We start from the raw sequence: 20,444 nt of genomic DNA, 5'->3' as shown, positions 1-20,444 counted from the left end.
TAATAGTTTTAATAACTTATTTCTAATAACTGATTTCTTTTATCTTTGCCATGATGACAGTAAATAAAATTTTACTAGATATTTTTTAAGACACTTCTATAGTGACATGTAAAGGCTTAACTAGGTTAATTAGGCTAATTAGGCAAGTTATTGTATAATGATAGTTTGTTCTGTAGACAATTGAAAAAAAATGCTTAAGGGGGCTAATAATAGTGACCTTAATATCAAATAAGACTTTCTCTAGAGCAGTGGTTCTCAAACTGTGGTACGCGTACCACTAGTGGTAAATAGGCTTCCTTCTAGTGGTACACAGAGGAATCAGTGAATAATTAAAGTAAAAAATGTATCGCACTTTTAAACCTTTAACATGTTTGCTAACACCGATGTGATCAGTAAGTTGGTTTTAATAGGCTAAACCTTCTATTATAATTTCAATTTTCTAATGGTTGTTATGTATTCTTTCATTTGAAGCTAATTTCCTTCCCATATTTGTAACAATTTTGGGGGGAGTATCCTGTATTTTTATATCCCAATGTGGACAGGTATAGTTTAATCACTTGCTTTTCTGACACAGAGCCTACTCTAACACACAGTAAGCAGATCTAATTTAATCTAAAGTTAATGCTAATATTTGAAAGGTATACAAATACATCATATATAGATGCAACATATATTTTAAAATTTATCAAAAAGAGTTTATACTGAATATCAATATGATGACACATAGCCTATATTTATGAGGTCCAAGGAACATTTCCAGGTTTTGATGACTAGGATAGTTTATGATAATACTTTACATTTAAGTACAGCATTTTTTTTAAATGGCAGTGCAATTTTTAATGAACTTTTATTTAACTTTTAATTAGTGCACATTTTAATGTAAACGTTGACGTTTTATTTCTTTTTTTTATCTGTAAGCACAGTGCAGTGTTAATGTTAATACTATTAATAATGGTTAAAGTGGTTGACAATAATAAATATTCATAATAAGAAGAATTAATCTGTCTCGTTTTTAACTGTGTAGAGCTGTCGCTGCTTAATTAGGCCTACTGTATTTCAATACCGGTCATTATGGTGGTACTCAGAGAGACAATTTTTTTCTGGGGTGGTACTTGGTGAAAAAAGTTAGAGAACCACTGCTCTAGAAGATCAAATATTATAGGAAATACTATGAAAAATTGTTTAAATATTAAATAATGTTAAATATGTGAAAAAGAATAAATATTTCACAAGAGGCCTAATAAATTTGACTTCTGTAAGTTCAATTGACTCATAAGGTTAATTCAATTTGGCTTAAAATGTAAGGCACCCAGTATTTTATTTATTTATTTATTTTACAGTGTAGCTAGTGATTTCCAATAATCGTCTAGTGCATCGTCCAGCTTGTCCACTACTACATATTAAAAAAAACTCTCCCCTGTACAGATCCAGCACACTACTATGATTCAGAAGCAGTGTGCTGGTGCTCAGCGATGAGCTCATTCCTCCTGGTGTCTCTCGCTGGGCCTAATTGACATGACATATTGACAGGCACTCTCCTGCGTCTGGGGACTCCGGCGCCTGCACAGCCTTCCACATCTCTAATAATCACTGATTAAAAAGCAGTTAAGAGCCTGTGAAGACCAAAATGTGCATTAACCAAACGACCTTCTGGGAGGGAAAAACAGGCGCGCCGGCGGAGAGAGAAGTTCTCCGGAAAGACGTCTCTCCTCTCCCAAACCACTGCACGCTTATCAAGACACGAGATGTTTTCTGAAACGCGTGTTGGCCAATATCCTCTTTTCGCCCAGATTCACATTATCTTTATTGGGTTGACACAGGTTTGTTTATGAGCGGTTTTCGTTGGCTAAGCTGCTCCGCCGCGCTGCCAAACGTCTGAAATAACCTTTGAGTTCTGGCTGATCTAATATAATTACATTGTTGCAGTTCATCCTTGACCCCATTCCAATGGAATAATTAAGGTCTCATAGCGGTTTAATTTGAAAAAGTTATGCTCTCGCCAGAGCTTTTACTTCCACTGGAGCATGTGTTAATGTAATGGCTTCCGTTTAAAATCTAAAAAGCAATCTTCAGAGGGAATCGGGCTTTGAGGACGGGTTTGGTCATTATTTTTCCAATTTGGTGCGACTGGTGGTACAAGAACGACATTGCAACTGAACCTTAGGTGTGGGGTGGCATGGTGGCTAAGTGGTTAGCATTGCCACCTCACAGCAAGATGGTCGCTGGTTCAAGTCCCGGCTGGGCCAGTTGGTGTTTCTGTGTTGAGTTTGCTATAATAATTGATAATTAATTTTTAGGCATCTCAGTTTTGACCCTAGTTTACAAAACTTAACTTTTTAAGATTTATAAATCACCTAAAATAAAGGATAGGCCAATATTGGGCTGAAATACTGTACATTAAAAAAAAATTTTGGCAGTTTTCTGTATTCTGTGATTCATGTTTTTTTTATTTTCCCCCATTTATTTATCCTTTTGAATTGCATTATGGGACCTTGATCTTTCTTCCAGCAACTTTTAAACTTGAAAAGTTGAAAAAGTGACTTTTATTAACATATTTAATAAAGTCATATATTGTCTGATCAATAAATAAAGTACATTCTGTTATTTTACAGGTTTATTTCTAAATATATTGTTTTAGGGCTGCAACTAACCATTATTTTAATAATCAATGCATCTGATCAAAAAAAAAGGAAAGCATTTATTTTCAACCCTTTATTCAAAAACAGGACTACAGTCTTGAGAAAGTGCATAAACATGTTGCTCTTTGAACATCCCTGAGCTGTTCTAATCATAATAATAAAAAAAATTGAACTTAGTAGTTTTGTCCTGCTTTCAATCTAAATAGCTAAAAGCTATTTTAAATGAAGATACATACAAGACACATGAAATATAAGCAATTATGTCTTGTCTGAAAAAAACACCTTAAAATTAAGTGATTGTTTGGTTAAAAATTATTTTCAAATGGGGTAAGAAATATAATCTTCATGAGAGATTATCTCAAACAAAAATTTTAAGCATCATTTCAATTTCTCATGCTATTTTCTAGCAATCCTGATTCAAGATTTTTTTTTAATTATTTGAGCTGAAAATGAGACTAAATAACTTATTAAGAAAAGGATTTTTGTAATGTAGCTATACATGACTATAGCTGGAAAAATGAATGATGCAAAAAAGGCAAGTGAATAAAAACGTGTCTTGAGTCTTCAGTGCGCTGTATGACAGATGTATCTATTTTGTTATGCTTTTCCAGTTTAATACAAAATATTCACACGCTTGCTCATGTCATCAACTGCCTGATATTGTAATTCACAAAAACGTGTAAGTGTATTTATTTGTTTAAAAGATGGTATAAATTATCATGATCCATAACGAGAGATGGACGTCGACATGTTTACTTGCGTCCGATCATATGCCTTATTCATTAGAGCGGAACACGCATGATTCAGTGGCTGGCAAAATTAGAGAAGAATACCTTTACCTTACCTTGTTACTTTCACTATGTGTATCTGATATGAATAAAACACATCGGCAAATTATATTTGAAAGGATTGTTAGACTTCCAAAGGCTTTCTTGTGTGTTTTACAAACTAAATGTTTTGTTTCAGTAGTACTTGTGTATATTTACACGTCTAATTCATAAAATAAGCATTGGGTGGTTAAAACAGTGCATAATTGTGTTAATATGACATGTCTTTCTCTGGCTCTGCACCAGCTAACGTGCCAAAGTTCAGTGGAGATACTGTTGTTCTAAAAAAAAAAAGTAAATAAAAAAACCGTACTCATATCTTAGTAACGGTATACAGTAGCAGAAAATTTTGACTGTTTTAAAACCTTGACTTTTCCGAACCGCTTATACCTTGAAAACAGTTATCGTCCCGTGCCTAATCAAACGTCTCCATGTTGCGCAGGATGACGAATCGATTATGAAATTCTATGCCAACTCTTTTAGTAATCGATTTTAATCGATTTAATCGATTTGTTGTTGCAGCTCTATATTATTCTTATACATCATATACTTTGCTAAAATGTCAATAAAAATCAGTTTGTTAAACCAGTCCCGTTGGCAGCCTGGTGAAAGAGGTGGTCCTTTTTTTCTCTCTAAAAGTGGACCTTTTTGCAATTATACGCCTCTTTTTCTATTTAATTATGAGATTTTATGAACACTAATTTTAATTCAATTAGCTTGTTAGATGGTCATCAAAACCGCAGTTTTTGATGTACCAAAAATATTTCCTATATGTACAATAGAGAAATATGAAACAAGACTTATTTTTAAAATACTAATTTATTACGTCAAATATTATTAGAAAAAAATAGGAATCTGTTAAAGTTTTAAATTAGTCTATTGTCATTTATTATTCAACCTTACAGAATTTGGCCATTTCAATAAAAAAACTAAATAATAATTTTTAAAAACATAAAAAAAAATTTCTAGCCTCTTTTGTAAAGAAAAGAAAATACATTTGAAAATTCATGGACAACATTAATAGCCAAAATAATGTTCAAAAATAACTTTAATATGGGCCGCTTTTGGTGCTTAAAAGTTACTTACAAAACATTTACTCTATTTAAAAACAATACAGTACCGAAAGAAGACCTCTCTTATGTCAGATTATAAAATAAAAATATTTGTTAGCATTGGCCCATAGTTATATACACTAGATATCACATACTGTATGGGCCCGGAACATGTCAATAGCGCAGCGACATTTGTACAGTGCTCCCAGGACATAGTCATTCAATCTCACTAGTCAAGACTAAGGCCCCGTTTACACTAGTGCGTTTTAGTTTTAAAACGGCGTTGTAGAATGAAAACGATCCACGTCCACACTCGCGTTTTACCCAGTGTTTCTGAACAGCTCTCCGTCCACACCAAAACGCTGAAAACGCACATCACGTGACCACACACACACACTCTCGGGCAAGCGCTCCAGCATTTCTACCCAGATGAGAGATCTGCTTGTCGGAATGCCCATCACGCATCTCCCTATATTTGCTAAACGTGATATTTCATTCATGTTGTTGTCTTTATCTAACGACATAGGCCAATTCCCTGACTTTGGTCATTGGAATCTATTAAGTTCCTTGTTCACGGGTAACATGTTTTGGTTAAGCGCAAAGATAAGTTAATGATTAATCCAGGTACATTGACTGATCGCTTGCCTTTATTTCCTACAATGTATAAACTTATTTTATGTTATACTTTTATAATTATCAATTATTAAAACTGATATTCAGCAAAAGAAAGGGTGCGTTTCGTATTTTCACTGAAATTGAAAGGAGGCAGTTGTTATCGGCTCCGTTTTGTTATAAATATCCACACAGTGAAGATGACGCTCATGCAGCACGACGCCTCTACATTTCTGCTGTCTGTTAAGTTGCTAATATTAAAAAGAAAATAGGCAGTTCCTTAAATCATGTTTACATTTTATTGTTGAGAAAGTGAAACAACGTAGCCAATGTGATGTGAATGAAGTTATAAAGTACACTGTTCCCTTAGAAGATTTACCCGTGTCCTCGGTATGTTTTCCATATCAAACTGAGAAAGGGGAGACTGCAGCCTTGATCAAACTTGCGAAGTCTTAACTTACAAGAAGAGGATGCGAGACTGAACTGTATGTGGGCTACTTAATATTGAGGAAAAGCCCCAATCAGAGAGGCGAACGTTTGCAGCCCCGCCTCCGTTTTCAGATGTCTCCGTCTTTCCCCATCCACACTGAGACGGAGCAGCAGCGTTTTAGAATGAAAACGGCCTCTCCAGCGTTTTCAAAAAGCTCCGTTTTCGGCGCTTGAGAACTCCGGCGTAGTGTGGACGGATGGTGTAACCGTAGCAAAACTTATGCGTTTTCAAACTAAAACGCACTAGTGTAAACGGGGCCTAAAGCCAATGTGAAGATGCTGGACTTAAGCGCTATGTATGGGTGTAGTAACAATCAAACAAAGAAAACAAAGCCCAAAGGCAGAACATAGATAGGTAAGATTTCGTATTTTACGTTATTGTATGTTACCAACTTTTGTGCTAAACAAGTTACATTAATGCTGAAAATACAGTCATAAAATATCTATATGGCATTAGCAAACTGATTAGCTGAAGTCACACTGAAGCGAAAGCCAACAGAGGATTCCGCTTGGTCTGAATGCCTTTTTTGATGGATTATTTCTCTATTTATGATGGCATAGCAGTCAAAATAAGACGAAGGAGCTCATGTATGGGACACATTCTTGACCAGTCCAGACTTTTGCAGATGTGTGATTCGAGCGTTTAGAAATGAAACTGAAGAGACGGCTGTTGTTTAATTTTATTTGTGATTACTAATATGAAATTTAGTAGTAAGCTTGGCAAGCTGTTTTGGAGGATTTGTTGTTTCCCCATTCATACAGAATGCCCGAGCATACTGGCCCAAGAGGCCTTCAAAGATGGCAGCTGAGTGAAATGACTTGCCTTAAAAGGACTTTGACTTTACTGCTGTTGGTTACCCAGCATGCTTTGCACCTCGAGTATTGACCAGGTTTGTGTCTAATAAATATTTTTGATGGTAACGATGAAGAATGTTCACTCTGTTACCATGAGAGTGTCTTTAAGCCTGCAGTCTGCTTTGGTGTATAAGTTTGTTTGCATCACGAGCATCTCCGTGCACTCTGAGTGCTTATTTACCTTAATGTATTCTAAACATAGACCTGACACACTCACCCTTATCAAACATATCGTTAATTGCCAATTAAGCCTGAGCTTCAGACTGATGCTTAATTACTGTTAACGAGAGGCGAGTTACAGTGGGGTCTGCTCCACTCCTACGCATCTTTACAGCAGGAGACGCTCGTAAACACACGGCTATAAAGCACATATGAATATTCATGGAGGATCAGACACGCCTCTACAGACCAGCTCCTGCCAGTGTGGCATGAATGTGTTGTTTGCATCTTGCAAGTTTCCGCTGGTCCAGGATCACCCTGAGCCAGCAGTGTCCTCGGGGTCTTAAAATATCCTAAATTTAAATTAAAGTTTTAGCCCTTAAAAGGCCATAAATTTACTGAAATATTGTCTTGTTTGTCTTAAATTTAAACAGGTCTTAATTTTCCTTTAAGTAAAGCTACCCAATCGATCCAACACATCCAATTACCAACATTACAAAAGTTTTCATAAATCTCTACATGACTAATATTATAATAGTCTGCGTACATTTATTTTATAAAGTGAACACAAAAACATACGTGGAGTGTAACTATATATATATATAAACAGTTATATTCATTACACATATAGTCTATATTTACTGAGAAAAGATGGTGTACACAATTACTGTGCACTATGTGCATACTTGTAATATTAATGCTTGAAAATAATAGGTAAACTGCAATTATGTTGATGTTTTAAAATCCAAACATGATATTTGATGTTAAATATGTGATATTCATATATTCTCATAGTTGTCTACATGAATGAAAATGTGTGAATTCCAACAAATTAGACACTTTTCTGATAATAAGTAAAATTGTAAAAAAAAATAATAATAATAAAAAGTTAGTATATCTGTTGTTAAAATATTTTAACATTTCGCTAAACCCAAATAAAGGCAACCTTAAATTTACAAACTAAACAGATAAAACTGAGGAAGATCAGATTTTGTGCGGCCGGCAAGTAAAGTAAATGAAGTTTGCGTTTTCTAATATATTCAGAATTTTTCAAATCCTAAGCTATTTTAGTATAATAACCATATAATTATAAGAACTTTTATTATAAATTTTTGAATTGTTGAAAATATGCAAACCTTTTCTTCCACTGATTTATATCATCATTTCCTTGCTGTAAATATTTATACTTCGAGAAGAAAAAAAAAATTCACACTTTAGGCACCATTTAACGATCTAGACACAAAGTCTAAAGCACATGGCACAAAAAGCATGAAGGGCATATCCGAATTCACTTTTACTATTTTAAGGATGGAAAAATAGCGGCTGGTGCATGTTTAGGACTGTGCTTATTCTGTTAATGAGTTCTGGGTGTGTTTTGAGCACTTCATACATTAAACCAATCAGAGTTTCATTTCTCATTCCCTTTAATATTCAGTTGCGTTGCATCATGGCACATTTGCTATGTACATGGTGGTCTTTATAAGTAGAAAAACTGAACGCTTCACTAACGAGAAAACAGTTAAACAGAGTGTCTGCATTGCGGGGATAAAGAACAAGCCTCCTCCATTCAGCCTCTTTACTTTCTTTTTAATTTTACTCTTTACTCCTTTACTTTCGTGGATAAGGAAACGGGGTTGTACACACTCCACTGAAGACATCCATTAGCCTACATATTTAATTTTTTTATAATTTGTTTGTTAAGCGCAAAGATTTGTTAGCAACAAATCACGCCAAACATGTCTTGCGCCTTTATTTCTTTACTTTTTCTCTTGAATTTGGGATACGATTTTATTTTAATGGTTTCTATTGCACATTTTGTTGCTTAAAAGTTGCATTGTAACTACATACCAATTACTCTCGTTTGAATATTAGTAGCCTGTCTGCTTAATACCTGCTGATAGTGCTCCCTAAAACCAGTTAAACTCTACGTCATCGACTTTCGCTTTAAGATTTAAAGGGCTAGCATTGCACCAGACCCCTTTAAGTGGTTTCGTTTGAAAGTGTAGAATCTATATTTTATGCACATATGCCTCACTTTGGTTTTTAACCTACTGTACAAAAGTTATTTACGCTTAAAAAAAAACAGTATTTCGGAAACCCGAGCTGGGTATTGAACATTGGTTTATTTTCACATTTTTAATATGGTTCATATATGACACATACAAGTTATAGCTCAAATGAAAGCTCTTGCCGGTGCTCATACAGTTCTAGCATTCTTTTTACTGAATTATATTCACATATCAAACAGTTGCTGAATGAATTTCGGAGTCTCCATGGCCCAGAAGTGAAAACAATACATTTATGATCAATAAGCAGCCCCAGATAGCACAGACAGCTGTCATCTCTTACCTTATGCTGTGCGCTTCAGGGCCATTTCTCCTCTGTTTTTGAGGTGATGTGCATAAGTAATCCTTTTATATGTCTGACGTGGTCCAAACACAGTGAAATATGTTTGATCAAACAAAAGAATAGTGAAATATGAAAACAATGATCGGTCCCTGTGGCTTGTATAGCACCTCACATCAGTTGGAAGACAATAACTTTTGCATAGATTATGGTAGAAACATTTTTCTTTTTTCTTATGATTACAGACATGTGCAGGAACCACCAAAATTAATTACAGCACCCTAGACCACACAGAACCTAAAAGGTCCACTTTCAAATTTGAGTTTATAAAAAAAAAAAATACAAAAAGCGCCTCTTTTTTTAGGTGTTTATTATGACACAGACAACATATGCAGACATTTTAAACACTTTCAATTGTGTTTTATGAAAATTCAAAGGGTTTTCTTTAAAATGATGCAAAATTTTTGCATTTACACCTCTGCATATGGATTTGGGAAGCTTTTAAATTTAGGTAGGCAAAATCCCAAAATAGCAGCAGAGTTTAACTGGTTAAACAGACATTTAACTGACTAAAAGAAACTTATACCATGCAAGTACATGTCAACTTACACTCACCCTAACTCCAACCCTAACCCCAACCTAACAGTCTACTTATAATCTAATGAGTATTAGTTGGCATGCTAAATGCGTTAAAGGGATCTTCGAAATAAAGTGAGACTGAATTAGGTCTTGAATTAATCTTCATAAAACCTACAGAAACCCTGTTATAGGAACAATCAATAATACTTTTTCAACCATGTTTTTATTTGAACATAATTGTACAAAAATAAACACTTGATCGAGTTCCTAATTGTTTAAGAGCTATGAAACTGTATTATGTTGTAAAATGTGAAACTCTGTGACTGTTAAAGATAAATGGAACCATTAAATGGAAAAATAACTAGTTAAAAAATACAAATAAAGAAGAAAGAAAAGGGAGAACTTGGAAAATAAAGTTGAATTCATATAAGACCATGCTGATACAGAGCGCAACAATGTGAATTAAGTATATTTGTGGATTTCTATAGGCATGATTATTAGCGTATTGATTAAAAACACAGCAGCTCACCCATATGGGATTGTTTTCCCACAAAATATGGTGTAGATATTCTCATAAATTGCATTATGTGATGCGAAAGTCATTCGATTTCGTTTATGGGCGTATTTGAGCATGGCGCAAACACAGTCAATAAAAGCAGATTAGCATTTTTTGCTGACTGGGTGTCATTGTAAAAGGAGATGGAAGCATTAGCGAGCGCGGCACTAAAACAATATTCAGCTTTTAATGAAGGCAGGCCTGTTTGTTTGCTCATATATTCCAGATTGAATCTCATCAGCGCTTTGAATGATATTATTAGGCCGTACAGTAATAGAGAACGTGTGTGTGGTGATGAATGATCTTTATCTCTGACAGAATCATATATTTGACCTGTCATCTGCTCTAAATGAATGATCCTATAGGCAGCACATCTGTAGTTAATACCGTTCAGCTATTTTGGTGAACTCTAGAGAAAGATGAAAGTTTAATAAGGTACTTTTGACAGCATATATATGAGAACCATGTATTTTTATCTATCGATCAGAGGAAATATTTCTCAGACTAATAAAGATATGTGCGGCATTAGGTTTTTATACCTCGGCGGATTATTTGCCGCGAGTTATTGTTCAGCTTAAGCAAAAATGTGAGTTTCTATTATAGTCCAGCGGCTAAGCACAGCTAAAGCCTTAATATCCATTTATGAAGATATTCATTTCATATTCAGCAAAATTCATGAGGTAGAAAATGTTATTATAGAGCCCATGAAAGCCAAAATGAGCCAATTGAGGAGGAAAGTTTGCACGCATGTGAACGTCTCTGTGAGTTGGCAGAGCTTTATTTAAATATTTTTAATTGAAGTGATTTTATGTTTCCTCCAAATGTTTTTCTTGTTAAATGTACAGGTAAAGTCGTAATTATTAGTCCCCCTGTATATTTTCCCCTAATTTCTGATTTACAGAGAGATTTTATTTCAACACATTTCTAAACATAATAGTTTTTATAACTCATGTCTAATAACTGATTTCTTTTATCTTTGCCATGATGACTGACTAATATTTTACTAGAAAATTTTCAAGATGCTAGTATTCAGCTTAAAGTGACATTTAAAGGCTTAACTTGGTTAATTAGGCAAGTTAGAGTAATTAGGCAAGTTACTATATAACTGGTTTGTTCTGTAGACAAAGCGGGGGAAAATATTATTTAAAGGGGCTAATAATATTGACCCTAAAATAGTGTTTAAAAAATTAAAAACTGCTTCTATTGTAGCCGAAATAAAACAAATAAGAGTTTCTCCAGAAGAAAAAAATTTATAGGAAACACTGTGAAAAATTCCTTGCTCTGTTTAACATCATTTGGGAAATATGGTGGTCATACAAAGCATAACGTCGTCGAAAGAACATCCTTGATGTTAGACATGTTTATATTCACTTTTAAGCAACACAATAGCACTGTTTTAACTTCAGAAGAGTTATGAAATTAATATTTGGCATAATAACTCTGATTTGTTATTTCCACCAATTGTCATTTAAACAAACAAACAAAAAAGGTCTAAATACAAAATTCTGTTGTATTTATTAATCTGCCTTTCTGCTATGTCATCAACTACATGGTACAGGTGATGTTTCCTCAGCAGCCAATGAGCTTGCTCCTCAACATTTTAAATACCTCATTGTAGTTTTACCCTTGCATGTGCAGCATGTTTTCTGAGATCCAGCTCCACCTTTGTTTAGACGACTTTATTCATTTTAAGATACACAAATGAAACTGTATCAAATAAAAAAACTTTTATTTTTTAATCGTATAAAATAAAATCACTGCACAGTTTAAACATCGCTAAATAACATTGATATGTTGTATCATAATATATTGTTAAATTAATATATTGTTGTTGTTTTATCCAGTTGTATGATGTATTTTGTCTCTTGATATTCAGCAATGTTTAAGATTTACAGTAATTTTATTTTTTATAAGATTGCAAATATTTATTGTTAATTTGATTTTAAGTCTATAATTGTCATTTATAAAGGATTTATAAAGCATAAATAGACCTCACTTTAGATTAGGTTACAAAACTGGATGAATTTGAGTTATTAAAGCATTTATTACCATAAAAAGTAACCATTAAAATACACTCACCGGCCACTTTATTAGGTACACCTTACTAGTACCGGGTTGGACCCCTTTTGCCTTCAGAACTGCCTTGATCCTTCGTGGCTTAGATTCAACAAGGTACTAGGAATATTCCTAAGAGATTTTGGTCCATATTGACATGATAGCATCGTGCAGTTGCTACAGATTTGGCGGCTTCACATCCATGATGTATATATCCTGTTCCACCACATCCCAAAGATGCTCTTTGGATTGAGCTCTGGTGACTGTGGAGGTCATTTGAGTACAGTGAACTCAGTGTCATGTTCAAAAAACCAGTCTGAGATGATTCGCGCTATATGACATGGTGTATTATCCTGCTGGAAGTAGCCATCAGAAGATGGGTACACTGTGGTCATGAAGGGATGGACATGGTCAGCAACAATACTCAGGTAGGCTGTGGGGTTGACATAATGCTCAGTTGGTACCAATGAGCCCAAACTGTGCCAAGAAATTAACCCCCTAACCATTACACCACCTCCAGCAGCCTGAACCGTTGAAGCAAGGCAGGATGGATCCATGCTTTCATGTTGTTGATGCCAAATTCTGACCCTAACATCAGAATGTTACAGCAGAAATCGAGACTCATCAGACCAGGCGACGTTTTTCCCAATCTTCTATTGTCCAATTTCGGTGAGCCTGTGTGAATTGTAGCCTCAGTTTCCTGTTCTTAGCTGACAGGAGTGGCACCCGGTGTGGTCTTCTGCTGCTGTAGCACATCTGCCTCAACGTTGGGCTTGTTGTGCATTCAGAGATGTTCTTCGGTAGACCTCAGTTGTAACGAGTGGTTATTTGAGTTTTTTATTTTATTTATTTTACTGTCTTTCTATCAGCTGGAACCAGTCTGGCCTATCTCTTCTGACCTCTGGTATCAACAAGGTATATGCATCCACAGAACTGCCACTCACTGGATATTTTCTCCTCTCAGACCATTCTCTGTAAACCCTAGAGATGGTAGTACGTGAACAACCCAGTACATCAGCAGATTCTCAATTACTCACACCAGTCAGTCTGGGACCAACAACCATGCCACGTTCAAAGTCACTTAAATCCTCTTTCTTCCTCCCTTCTGATGCTCCGTTTGAACTGCAGCAGATCATCTTGACCATGTCTAAATGCTCAAATGCATTGAGTTGCTGCCATGTGATTGGCTGATTAGAAATTTGCGTTAACGAGTAGTTCGACAGGTGTACCTAATAAAATGGCTGGTGAGTGTATGGCTGAATAAATAGATAAATGTTAATTTAAATAGTTTATTAATAATTTACTTACGCATTTTGAATATATATATATATATATTGAACATAGTTAATTTACATTACTTAATTACATCAATTGCATATTTCCTTCTTAGAGCAGGGGCAGGAGTTTTGAGGTTTTTAAAGGTTTTTATTTCTGTTATTGCATTGCATTGCATTTCTGTGTTGCCAGGTACCTGTCATGCATTGTGGCCTGGTGTCAGAATGAATTAACCCTGTTGAATCTGCAAAATTGACAACTTTTCAGAAACAATTTTTTAAAGAGTGTTATTTGGTGCCAGGACTGTGTAAAACGCTCACGATGAAATGTAATTGACAACTTACTCATAATGAACAGAAATTATGCCAAAATCGTCGCTAAATTTAACAGAAATGACAACAAAATTCAACATATTTGCTGCATGAGACATACCTTCATTATGTGTTTTTCTGATCTGGTGTCTGAATACCGAATGCATATGTTCCAGTTTTCTTTGGAAATATAGCAAGTGCTAAAAAGATTTGTGTCTTAATCTGTTTTTATTGTTTGCTCATATGTTTAGATGCACACATTGATTAAAAATACACAATATTAAAATATGAAGTCATTAAAATTGTTCATCTTCAAATTGTAGGTCTGTAACGACATGGGCTCCTCAAAGCAAGTCTACAATCCAAGTGAACTGAACCCCAGCAAGACCAGTCCTACGTGAAGACGGTGAGTGACTTTCTGCATCAATAATAAAGCTGTGAGCCTGCAGAGTAATTATTGATCAGCATCATGTTTATATCAGGCTGAAGATCTGCAGTTTGACAGATCCAGGCTGAAGTGAAGCGCAGGGTTTTTAGGGTAGATTTTGAGCAGAAAGCAGCATGACTGCCTCTCTTTAGGAGATGGAGGATCTGCTGGAGCTGACAGCGCAAAGACAGCTGATGGGGGACACACGTGGACAAAAATAGGCCTAAAAACGCACACATACAGATTTATCCATCTTTCAATTCTTAAAAAAGATGTATACAGTTGAAGTTAGAAATTGGGGAAAAATATACAGGAGGCTAATTCTGTTTAAGTGAGGTTTTTTAACACATTTCTAAACACAATAGTTCTAATAGCTCATTTATAATAACTGATTTCTTTTATCTTTGCCATGATGATAGTTTGCATGTTCTCCCTGTTGTTGTTGTAGGTGCTCCAGTTCCCCCACAGTCCAGACATACGCTATAGGTGAATTGAATAAACTAAATTGGCTGTAGTATGTGATGAATGTGTATGGGTGTTTCCCAGTACTGGGTTGCAGCTGGAAGGGCATCCACTCTGTAAAACATATGCTGGAATGGTTGGTGGTTCATTCTGCTATGGCGACCCCTGATGAATAAAGTGACTGAAGCAAAATGGATGAATGAATAGTTAAAAAGTGCCAATATATAGACAAGCTAATTTAAAGAATTTTAAACAATTGTGGGTAGTTATCGTCAGGACATGCTAGTTTTGTGGGTAACACTTTATTTTGATGGTCCAGTTGAGTATTAGTAGACTGTCTGCTTATTATCTGTTGATACTGACATTCAACATTTAACTGACTATAAGACACTTTGCAAGTACATGTCAGCTTACACTAACTCTAACCCCAACCTAACAGTATGGAACAAAATCTATGGCAAAAGTATTGCATTAAAAAGCTTGTTGAATAGCACAAACCGAAAAAAATAATAGACCAAATTAACAAGTTCTTGCGTTTTAATGACTTGAATTCCAGGGTTTGTATTTTTAGGTCCTAAAATTTAACACATCTGTTTATTTAAGCTGTGAATATTTCAACTAAAAATATGTTTCATATGTTTTCATACTTTTAAATTCAATAATTCACATTCAATTTCCAGATTTCACTCACAAAATGTTCAATACCCTTTAAAAATATGATGTATAATATTAAAAAGGCAATTTTCAGTTCATTTTATTTAAGTTCAAATATTCGCTTCCATAAATTCAGTGGTTCAAATTCGACTGTTAAAATTCAACATTACATCCGGGAACTGCAGGAAAAGCAATAGATTGCAGATTGAAGATCGCCAGCTGCTTTTTCACCAGCAGGTGGAGATGGAATAATTTAAGATTTTTAACCCAGTAAATAGGCGAGAAAAAAAAAAGGCACAAAAGTAGCATTTAATATTAATATCAATGTCTTGGACATTATAAGTAATAAAAAGAGTATTCAAAATAAGTGAATGATGTTTTGGTCATCTATATTTGCCCTTATGTAACGGAAGCCAGCTGGAGATCGCGTAAACCTCACTCCTCGGATCCAGCAACAGACGTTGTTCTGCAATCTTTAGCCTCCTCAGAGCATTTGTCTCCTATGCATGCCGGTATCGCTGGCTCGCGCCCTGCCAGTGGGGTTACATGCACATAAACCGTCTTTAGATGAATATGATGTTACACATTCTCTAACTTTATGACCTCAATCTTCCATAGACGTAAAGTGTAATATTGACTGCTAAAGAATATAAACATAAGAGAAACAGGAGAGCCTGTGGTTTTTATTAGTTACCATGTTACAATTTAATTATGTATAATTAAGACTGTAGTTTAAGTAAACTTTACTAGCATTATTCCTCAGAGTAAAGTTTCAGGTGAGTTAACATAACTTAACTGATCTGAGTAAATGTTCCTCAGTATAAGTAAGAATGACTTGTGTTTATTCATTTTCTTTTCAGCTTAGTCCTTTTATTAATCTGGGGTCACCACAGCGGAATTTACCACCAATTTATCCAGCACATGTTTTACGCAGTGGATGCCCTTTCAACTGCAACCCATCGCTGGGAAACACCCATACTCTCCCATTCACACCTATACACTATGGACAATTAAGCCTACCCAATCCACCTGTACCGCATGTCTTTGGACTGTGGGGGAAACTACCTTCTGCACCACAGTGCGCAAATGACTTTTTTTATATTAGTAAATAGTACTTAATGCAATAGTTATGATCACCTAATGGGGTAGCACTTTATAACAACTACACACAATAAATCATTTATGAAGCATTAGCAAATACTGAATTCATTAACAGATAAGCATTAACTATACATTAGCAGATATCAGTAAACAGTTTATAACTGAAGATACAAATGCTCTACTATTGACTTAGAAGCACGTGTATAAGGTGCTGAATGACTGTACTTTCATACTGCAAGTGATTAATTTGTCATGACTTAATTAAGTATCGCATCATTTATAAATCATTTGTATTTAGAGTAGTTGAGGTTTTAACATTATTCAGAATGAGTTAGTAGATGATTAATAAACTATTCAAATCAACATTTATATATTATCATTAGGGCAAATACTAATTTATAAGGTTATAAATGCTTTATTAACTGTTAACTGATTTTAATGTAGTTAACATTTGTATAGTTATTCAATTTTTAGGCAATTGGTACTGATATGGTCACACTGTACAGTTAGGCTTCATTTTAGGTATTTACTAATATGAACTAAGAAAAAACAATACTTGTTTAGCATTAGTTCAGCATTTACTGATGCATTATTAGTTAATGCACCGCGAGTTAACGAACTAATGAACAACTGTATTTTCTTTAACAAACACTGTAATAAATGTATTGTTCATTGTTTGTTCATGTTAGTAAATACATTAAATAACATTAACTAATACAACCTTATTGTAAACCTTGTTACCTGTTATACAGGGTGATTGAAAAAGAATACCATAACTTTGAAAATCGAGAACTCTAAGAGAAAGAGAGATAAGCTCTTTCAATCATCGATTTATGATAGCTCTGATATTAGTTAAGTTCTCTTCACATTGATTGCTGAAAGGTTCCATCATGTTTCTTTGATTAAATACAGATTTGAGGTTGTGGTATTCTTTTTGAATCACCCTGTATGTATAAATAAATATATAATTATAAATTCTGGCTCATTCTGATTATGTACCGCTAAATACATTTCTGGAGAGTACCAAATAAGACCCAGGATCTACGTTTTTGTCTTCGCGAATCCACCAGAGGCCACTGTGTGTACTTTTTTTAAATCTTAAATTTCTCCCGTGAGTGCAATTCGTGCCTGCTCTCCTCACGTAATTTACCAGAGGCCACTGTCGACTGACTTATTGACTGACTGACCGATACTCCCCCATCCACCCTCTTCCCTAAACCCAACCAACAGTATTTTAAAAAGCACAGGTAGGCCAGCATCCATCCACTTCCCTAAACCCAACCCAGCAGTGTTTTAAAAAGCAATCCAGAAAAAGGAAAGCCCTCACGGCAGCCTGATTTATTTATGTATTACCACATTTTCAGTTTTTTTTTTCCACATTCTCACCCTCGAACACCATAGTCACGGTCTACTCTGCTCTGCATCTCAAATCCTCAGACATGAGCGGCGAGCTACTGATCAAACTGGTAACAGCAGAAAAGCTGACCACACGGAGGTAACCACGAAAAGGAACGGCGTCATACAGCCGCGTAGCATTCACTTTAATGATGAAATGCAGCCATATGTTTTTCTGGCTACATAATTCGCAATCTCCAGAAATGTATATAGATTTGTATATGTATTTGTTTTCAGAATGAGCCTATGTAGAGAGATACATATATACATTTTATGGTTAAAATAATCTATTAGCCATAATATATGTTAACCACTTTTTAAGCATAAAATAAAAAATGCTTTAAAATTATTTTATGAAGTGAATTTTCCTAAATATTTTAACCTATGATGGTGATAATGGAAAATTGTCGTTTTATATATATTACATGTGTGTGTGTGTATGTGTATGTATGTATATATATATATATATATATAATTTTTTTTTTTGTGCAAATGCCTAGTCCAAGTTCTGTTCAGTTCCATACAAATAACTAACAAACCTTGGTTTTAATTAGAAATGAGCACGAAGTACCACCTTTAAATGACACAAAAGCTAAAAAGACAGAGAAAAGAAAAAGCTCAAATTGAAATGAGTGAACAAACATCTTCGTTTCCTTTTTTTTAATGTTTTGTTTTTACATTTTCTTTTACATTTGAACATTACAATAGTTTTCCTCCATCTTCTGCTCAGTTTCCTTCCGGATGTTAAATATAACTGGAGCTGTAAATCTTTTGGAGGCTCTGGGTTTAACACACCTCCGTCCACCAGACTACACCAAATCAAAGAGAAGTCATTAAACAAAAAAACAGTTTACACCTGCAGCAGAAAAAGACACATTTACATCAGAATATACATATCAGAACATTAAAAATCTGCATTTTATTTATTTATATATATGCATTTGACCTAAAACAGCTTTTCAACTTAAAAACAAAACTCATCAGCAGCTCTGGGTCAACATTTTTTCTTCTTCTTCAGTGTCTTCAACTGGCTGTATATTATTAAAATACGTCAATATTTCAGATAAAAGGCTCGCTATGTCCTTGAAATGAAATCTGAGCGCACCAGTAATAGATTGCTTTTCGTTTGGCTTCTTCTCGACCTGCGTTCTGGACGCCAGCGGCAGAAAAATAAAAGCAACATTCACTGAACAATTTTTCATACTTCAAATCTGTGTAAGGTCAGTCGTGACAGCTAGCATGTGCAAAGAGAAAACCCCTCATTCTTTTTGTACACAGTGCAAAGCTTCCTCTATGCGCTTGATCTGCGCAGAATAAATGAAATCTCACAGGACTGAGGTATGATTCATTAAAAACAAAACAAAAAAAATATTTGCTTTCTCCTGCCCAAAGAGAAGTAAACCGTTCACGTACAACTTCCAAAATCAAGAGGAACGTCCTCTATTAGACAACATTAACAACAACAGACGACATAGTAAGCTTCTTTTTTTTTCTTTTTTCTTTTCTCAGGAGTATAAAAGTGTCAGAATGTGCAGAACACAGCAAAACGTCCTTTCGTTGATCACTACACACAGTGTGCTTTAGACAGGAGTGGCGTTTCTGAAAGATTGAGCTCATGAAAATGCTGGTTTTACACCTGTCAGATGATTCAGCTTATGCGTTTACAGTCATTGAACAAATCATAATCTATTACTGGAGTATTTTACTTTTTTATCCACCATAATTGCGTCAAACATTTGTATTTCACCCTGATTTTTTTAAACATTTTTTTTAAACCATCAGAAAAATAAGTCTGAACTGGTTAATATGCGGTGACGTATATTTACAGTTACATTTCTGTCTCTTATATTTGAAACCACCATGTTTTCATTTAAAAAAACATTGTACAGTATACTTTTTTCTTTTTCTAAATGACGACAACAACAACACATTGATAGATAGATATATATATGTGTGTATATATATAAAAAGGACCATAAAAATATTGGAGTCCTCTCCCTCTGTATTGCCCAAAAATAGGTCATCATGATCCACAATGAGACTTCACAATTAAAAACAGCTACTAAGATTATTTTCTTTTTTTCCCCCAATGGATGTCTTTCAATGTGGCGTCTGTCCATGAGCGCAAAAAAATTGACAAGACTAGCGAACACTAAAAATGAGTGAAAAAAGATCACGGCTGAATAACTCGCTTATCTACAAGTGTGTCTCTAAAAGCCAAAGTCATTTCAAAAGCTGACAGAAAGGAAGAGAAGCGCGTGTAAAAATCAATTAAAAACAGGGAGAAGTCCTGCAGAGACAGGAGGGTTGGAGTAGTTACAGCAGTTGTGATGTTGGTTTTCTGAGATGATCGTGTTTGTTCTTGTCCACTTTATTTGGTTCCACCCTCCTCGTCTCTCCTTCGACCAATCAGAACCTGTAGTGCTTGAAGTCTTTTTATGACATCAACTGTACACGAACCAATCAGAGACTCCGGATGTTTTCCCAGGGCCTCCAGACAAACTCTGGCAAATCAGAACAGATACAGCATTAGATACATGAGAGCAGAAACTACACACTAGGACTAGGTGATTGAATGCGTATGTGTCTAATTCAGTGTTTCCCAACCCTGTTTCTGAAGGCATACCAACAGTAGACATTTTCTACCTCT

At 34.9% G+C, this 20,444-nt stretch overlaps 1 protein-coding gene and 1 long non-coding RNA gene across 31 annotated transcripts in view; one reads left to right on the top strand and one right to left on the bottom strand.

Annotated features, from left to right (window-relative positions):
* The window catches only part of LOC103911773 (uncharacterized), a 339,222-nt gene that overhangs the window by 269,823 nt on the left and 48,955 nt on the right, over positions 1-20,444 (top strand). For 14 of the 17 annotated variants that reach the window (XR_015501451.1, XR_015501452.1, XR_015501455.1 and 11 more), the window contains one exon: positions 14,079-14,161. This is a non-coding gene — a long non-coding RNA (uncharacterized LOC103911773). Of the gene's footprint in view, positions 1-13,636; positions 13,729-14,078; positions 14,162-20,444 lie in introns of all 17 variants that reach the window. The other 3 variants (XR_015501463.1, XR_015501456.1, XR_015501458.1) reach the window with 1 other exon arrangement.
* msi2a (musashi RNA-binding protein 2a) overlaps positions 18,440-20,444 on the bottom strand; it is a 285,008-nt gene continuing 283,003 nt past the window's right edge. For 9 of the 14 annotated variants that reach the window (XM_087268677.1, XM_087268679.1, XM_087268681.1 and 6 more), the window contains 1 exon segment: positions 18,440-20,298. The gene's annotated coding sequence lies outside the window, so the exon portion shown is untranslated. 14 annotated transcript variants of the gene reach the window in all.

The sequence above is a fragment of the Danio rerio genome, chromosome 10 (assembly GCF_052040795.2).
Source record: "Danio rerio strain M-AB ecotype USA chromosome 10, GRCz13ab, whole genome shotgun sequence".
NCBI classification, from domain to species: Eukaryota; Metazoa; Chordata; class Actinopteri; order Cypriniformes; family Danionidae; genus Danio; species Danio rerio.
The sequence above is the reverse complement of the archived record's forward strand: the minus strand, read 5'-3'. Positions and strand labels throughout refer to the sequence as shown.